The sequence below is a fragment of the Panthera onca genome, chromosome F2, assembly GCF_046562875.1.
Source record: "Panthera onca isolate mPanOnc1 chromosome F2, mPanOnc1 haplotype 2, whole genome shotgun sequence".
In the NCBI taxonomy this organism is placed as follows: Eukaryota; Metazoa; Chordata; class Mammalia; order Carnivora; family Felidae; genus Panthera; species Panthera onca.
Window position 1 is genome coordinate 28,691,577 of NC_138356.1, and position 6,495 is coordinate 28,698,071.

General features: G+C 38.9%; 1 pseudogene; it reads left to right on the forward strand.

Annotated features, from left to right (window-relative positions):
* The first annotated feature begins 1,196 nt into the window (after positions 1-1,196).
* Positions 1,197-2,855, forward strand: LOC132664801 (6-phosphogluconate dehydrogenase, decarboxylating-like; annotated as a pseudogene).
* The last annotated feature ends 3,640 nt before the right edge of the window (positions 2,856-6,495 follow it).

Genomic DNA, 6,495 nt, shown 5'->3' on the forward strand with positions numbered 1-6,495 from the left:
CAAGAAACACCTTTCTTCGTTTTATTCAGTATGCAGAGTTTGGTTTTTGACACCACAAAAAAGACAGAGTAATCATGTGATGTGATAGAAGTGTTAGCTAACACTGTGGTGGTAATCATTTTGCAATATATAATTATATCGAATCAACATACTGTACATCTTAAATTTACACAATGTTGCATGTCAATTATATATGAATAAAGCTGGAGGGAAAAAAGAATTTAAATTAATAGCTGTTCATAATGCTCCATCTTGATTCAACTCATGTTCTCTTAAAAACCCTGATACATTATTTGTTGATGACACATATCTTAAAAATAATCAATGTATATTTTGTGCTGGGCAGTGTTTATAGAAGCTACCTCATTTAAAGCTTTAAGTTAACAGCTCTGTTGATAATAGATAAGACTTAGAAGTCATTGATGATTGCAACTTTGTTGGGTCCCCAGAAGCACATTCATTTGTGTAGAATATTTATTAGAGTGTACACTTGCCACACGAAGCACTCACAATGACAAAGGCAAATTGATCCAGACTTTTCAAAAATATTGGAGGGGGGTATTTCCCGAGAGATGTGACAGGTGACCAAATCTTGCCTTTCCTGTATCTTGATCCAGCAAAAATGATAAAAGTATGGTATGACTCCCCTCAAGGCCAGTTTGAGCATTTACAAGATTTCATTTAGTTGCTCCAAAAACAAAGCTTTAATTAAGTTTTAGAAATATATATATATATATATATATATATATATATACACATATATATTTTTTAATTTTCTGGTGAAATTGAAGCTTTCTTTGCTAAAAGTCTAACATTCTAATTTTTGAGGGGGAAAACTTACCCCCGCCTTAACAGGTGAAATGCTTAGGAAGTTATACAAGATTCTTCTTTTACTTTTTTAAAATGTTTCTTTATTTATTTTGAGAGAGAGCGCACATGCACGTAAGTGGGGCAGGGCAGAGGGAGAGGGAGAGAGAATCTCAAGCAGGCTCCACGCTTAGCGTGAAGTCTGACATGGGGCTCGATCTCACAACTGAGAGATCATGACCTGGGCCAAAATCGAGAGTTGGGTCCTTAACCAACTGAGCCACGAAGGCACTCCCAATACTCTTCCTTCCAAACAAAACTCATTGGCGGCAGCGGGACTCAGCTTTGGCCTCCTGCCACTTCCTCTCAGCTCCATTGATACCTTCACCATGGTCCCAGCTGGTAGTGCACTGATTGGAACGGCTGTCATGAGCAGAACTTAGTTTTGAACATGAATAACCATGGCTTTGTGGTGTGTACTTTTAATAGAAAGGTCTCCAAAGTTGGTAATTTCTTGACCAATGGGGCAAAGGCAACCAAAGTGGTTGATGCTCACTCCAGGCTGAAGAAGTGCAGGCCGGTCATACTGTTTGTGATGGCTGGTTAAGCTGTTGATGATTTCATTGAAAAATTAGTACCATTGTTAGACGCTGGTGACATCATCATTGATGGAGGAACTTCTGGATACAGGGATACCACAGTGTTGAGACCTCAAGGCCAAGAGTATCTTGTTTGTGGAGAGTAGAGTTAACAGTGGAGAGGAAGGGGCCCAGGATGGCCAAGAGGGACAAAAAAGGCTGGCCACACATCATTTTGTGACTGGGTGGGAGATGAGGGAGCAGGACACTTTGTGCAGATGGTGCACACTGGAATAGAGAACGGGGAAATGCAAACTCATCCATAAGGCTTACCGCTTGATGAAAGATGTTCCAGGCATGGAGCACAATGAGATGGCAAAGGCATTTGAGGAATGGAATAAGACAGAGCTCGGATTGAAATCACAGCCAATATTCTTAAGTTCCAAGACAGCAATGGCAAACACCTGCTGCTGACGATCAAGGACAATGAGAGGCAGAAGGGCACAGGAAAGTGGACCACCATCTCAGCCTTGGAGTACCATGGTCCTGTCACCCTCCTTGCAGAAGCAATTTTTCTTGATGTTTATCATCTCTGAAGGATGAGAGGATTTAAGTTAGCAAAAAGTTGAAGGGTCCCCAAAGATCCAGTTTGAAGGTGGTAAGAAATCATTCCTGGAGGACATTCAGAAGGCCCTCCATGCTCCCACGATCATCTTATGTGCACAAGGCTTCATGCTGCTAAGACAAGCAGCCATGGAATTTGGCTGCACCCTCAACTATGGTGGCGTCACCCTGACATGGAGGGGGTCTGCACCATTAGGAGTGTGTTCCTAGGAAAGATAAAAGATGCATTTGATCAAAACCCATAACTTCAGAATCTACTACTAGATGACTTTTTTAACTCAGCTGTTAAAAACTACCAGGACTCCTGGTAGCAGGCAGTCAGCACTGGTGTCCAGGCAGGTATTCCCGTGCCCTGCTTCACCACTGCCTTTTCCTTCTATGATGGGTACAGACACAAGATGCCACCTGCCAACCTTATCCAGGCCCAGTGGGGTTACTTTGGGGCTCACACTTATGAACTCTTAGCCAAACCTGGGCAGTTTAATCACACTAATTGGACAAGCCATGGTGGCAGCATGGCATCCTCTTCATACAGTGCCCAATCAGACTGGTTACCTGCCACAATGCCACAGACTGGGACATTCCATTTACCACACAGCACTGCTCATACAGCCCTCTGCCCAATTTTCTGATCAGACCTCTTAAAATAAATTCTCATAAGAGACTCCTGAAGGAGCCAACCTGAGTTTACTTGTAACATAGATCTGTGAGAACCACCTTGCCCTCTGCCCTTCCTTTTTAAGACCAACCAGGAGCTGAGGCACTTGGGTGGCTCAGTCGGTTGAGTGTCTGACTTTGGCTCAGGTCATGATCTCATGGTTCATGAGTTCAAGCCCTGTGTTTGCCTGTGTGTTGACAGCTCAGAGCCTGGAGCCTGCTTCAGATTCTGTGTCTCCCTCTGTCTCTGCCCCTCCCCATTCGTGTTCTGTCTCTGTCTCTCAAGTATAAATAAATGTTAAAATTTTTTTATTTATATTAAAAAAAAAAAAAAGACCAACCAGGAGTTGACTGTGTGCGAGGTAATGTGAATCAGCTCTGGGAAACAGTTTTCCAAGTATCCCCTGTGGTTAGGGAGTCAGTGGCAGTTTCACTTGATAGAAGCACACATAGATGGGCGCAGTTTCTGTGGAATTTGCTCAAATTGAAGCGGAATTCCTTTGTTTCCTTACTTAATAAAAGATCCATTGTAAAAAACAAAAACAAAAACAAAAACAGACACTCATTGGCCTATTAGCATAAAAGCTCTGAGGAGGTAAAAAGAATTAATAATATTTTTAAGTTTTTTACATTTTTATTCTTAAAAAATCCATAGTTACAGGAAAGTCCCAAGAACAGTTAACTCCTATGTGCCCTTCATCTGTATTCACTAATTGTTAACATTCCCACATTTGCTTTATATGTCTCTCCTTTCTCTGTCTTTATATATATTATATATATTCATAAAAATAATAAAATGATTATTATTACTAATGCTGAACCATTTAAAAGTTGATTACAGACATTATGACCTTTATTTTTATGTTTTTAATTGTTGACCCTATATTTTTAAATACTCTTATGTTTCTCTTTTAGGAATAGGCATATTTTCTTACAAAACCTCATTCCAGTGATCAAATTCAGAAAAATCAATATTGGTACAGTGTCATAATATAATACACTACTCATCTCCTATACATCATTCTTGATCTAGAATCCATTCTGGAATCACCAGTTGCAATCACTGATTGTCATGTCTCTTTACTTTATCTGTCACAGTTTCTCATCTGTCTTTACCTTTATGAGATTGATATTTTTTAAGCATACAAGCAAGTTGTTTTATGGATTCTCCATCAGTATGGGCTTTTTGATGTTTTGTTATAATTAATTTTTAGATGTTTGGCAGGAGAACCAAGTAACTGATGCTGTTTGTAGTGTACCACATCTAGAGACACATGATGGTCATTTATCACTATTGCTAGTGATGTTAACTTCAATTGCTTGGCTCAGTTGGCTTCCATAAGATTTCAAGGTTCCATCATCAATATTTCCTTTGTAATTAATAAGTAATCTGTGAGGAAATATTCTAAGACAGTTTAATTATCTCTTCCTCATCAAACTTTCACCTAGTCATTTCAGCATTTAATGATTATTGCCTAAGTCAGTGATCATTATGGCACTTGCAGAATGATGATTTTTTTCCAACTCTATCTTTCCTCCTACATTTATTATATAATATTCCATGATAAAAGAAGAGCTTTTCCTTTTCTTCCATGTATTTACTTATCATAAATACATAATTAATTATTATTTGATTTAATGTGTTCTTTTTTTGAAAGAGAGAGAGCACACACAAATGGGGATGGGACAGAGGGAGAGGGAGAGAGAGAATCTTAAGTAGGTTCCATGGCAGCGCAGAGCCCAATGCAAGGCTCAGTCTTACGATTGTGAGAGTTGAAATCAAGAGTTTCTCGGGGCTCCTGGGTGGCTCAGTCGGTTGAGCACCCGACCTCGGCTCAGGTCATGATCTCACAGTCTGTGAGTTCAAGCCCCGGTCAGGCTCCGTGCTGACAGCTCAGAGCCTGGATCCTGTTTCGGATTCTGTGTCTCCCTCTCTCTCTGACCCTCCCCCGTTCATGCTCTGTCTCTCTCTGTCTCAAAAATAAATAAACGTTTAAAAAAATTTAAAAAAAAGAGTTGCTTAACCAACTGAGCCACCCAGAAGCCCCTTTGCTGCTATATTTGTATTGATAGTTAGATTGTCCCAGATTTGCCATTGAGATCCCTTCAAGCTGGCTCCTGTGTCCTTTTTACAATGCCCATTAGTTTTTAGAGCTTCCTTTTTTTTTTTTTTTTTTTATTAAATAAGGTCCTTCAGACTTATCTTGAATTTTCTGTGTCCCAGCCCTGGAATCAGGCAAGTCTCTAATCTACTGAGAAACCATCACATGGTTTGTTTAATGTTTATTTATTTTTTAGAGAGAGACAGACAGAGTATGAGCAGGAGAGGGTCAGAGAGAAAAGTAGACACAGAATCTGAAGCAGGTTCCAGGCTCTGAGCTGTCAGCACAGAATCCAATGGGGCTTGAACCCATGATGTGAGATTATGACCTGAGCCAAAGTTGGACGCTTAACCAACTGAGCCACCCAGGCACCCCTTATGTGGTTTGTTTAAATCTACCTAGAGTGTTTGTTCTGTACAATAATATCAATAAGTTTATGTCTCCTCAACATATGCTCTCAAGGAATCTTTTTCCTACATTTATGTTTTCTCATGCTGACTACATGAAAATGTGGTATATACTTTGACAAGATCATCCTGCCCTAGCTGTTTTTAGTGGAGAATGGTATTTCAAAACCAAACTCTGGGTGTTAACTGCTCATTATACCAGTGTGTAATTGTTTCTTAGCTCAATCAGCAGATAAAACTAAGAAGCATAGACTTTTATTATAGATATGGTGTATTTTAAACCATGAATTAGGAAATGCGTATATATTTTTATACTATGAATTTTTAGACATCTAATTCCAATCTAATACCACAATATTCTTTATTTTTTTAATTTATTTTTATTTATTTTGAGAGAGATAGTGAGAGCAAGCAGGGAAGGGGCAGAGAGAGAAGAGGGAGACAGAATATCAAGCAGGCTCTGCATTGTCAGTACTGAGCCCAATTCAGGGCTCAAACTCAAGAACTGTGAGATCATGATCTGAGCTGAAATTAAGAGTCAGCCACCACCCAAGTGCCCCTAATACCACAATATTCTTTTCTACCTTTCCAAATTCTATATTTGTATCTCTCTTCCACCACAGAGACGAACCTGACTCCCAATAATAAGATTATATTGACTCAGTTCTCAATCCTACTGTATATACAAAATGGTTCCAGAATTTCCACACCCAGTACTATACAAACGAGAACAATTTTGAAATGTTCAAGGAACAGGATTTGGTTTTTTGGATTCACAGTTGTTTTGGGTTGTGGGGGTGGGGGAGTTTGTAGTTTTGTTGTCTTTAAATTGAGGGTGTATAATCAAAGCACTGTGTTTAAAAGTTATGAACTAAGAGTATTTAAAATTAGAACAATTAATATTTACAGAAGAATTTGATCCTCCTTATCTTAAAGTTCTTCCCTAACCTTAATTATGATATAATGTACATCACAAAATCCCCATAAATTCTCACGTTTTTACTAAGTTATCCTTATTACATCTTGATCTTGACAGGTATTTTCAAAACCTAGTATCATCTACAATCATACCCAACAGGTGCAAACTGTACTTCCTAAAGAGATACCTGTGCACACACCCCTATGTAATACACAACTGGTAGATTGGTTATATGGGGAAAGACACCGATGAAAATCAGTTTTAGAACTGTATTGAAAACAGGGTCATTCAAGTGTTTCTAACCACTAATGCTGTTCTTAAATTCCAGAACACATAATCCATGGATTTATACTTTCCAATGCAAATGTACCAAGGATTTTTACAACCTAAATATCCATTCC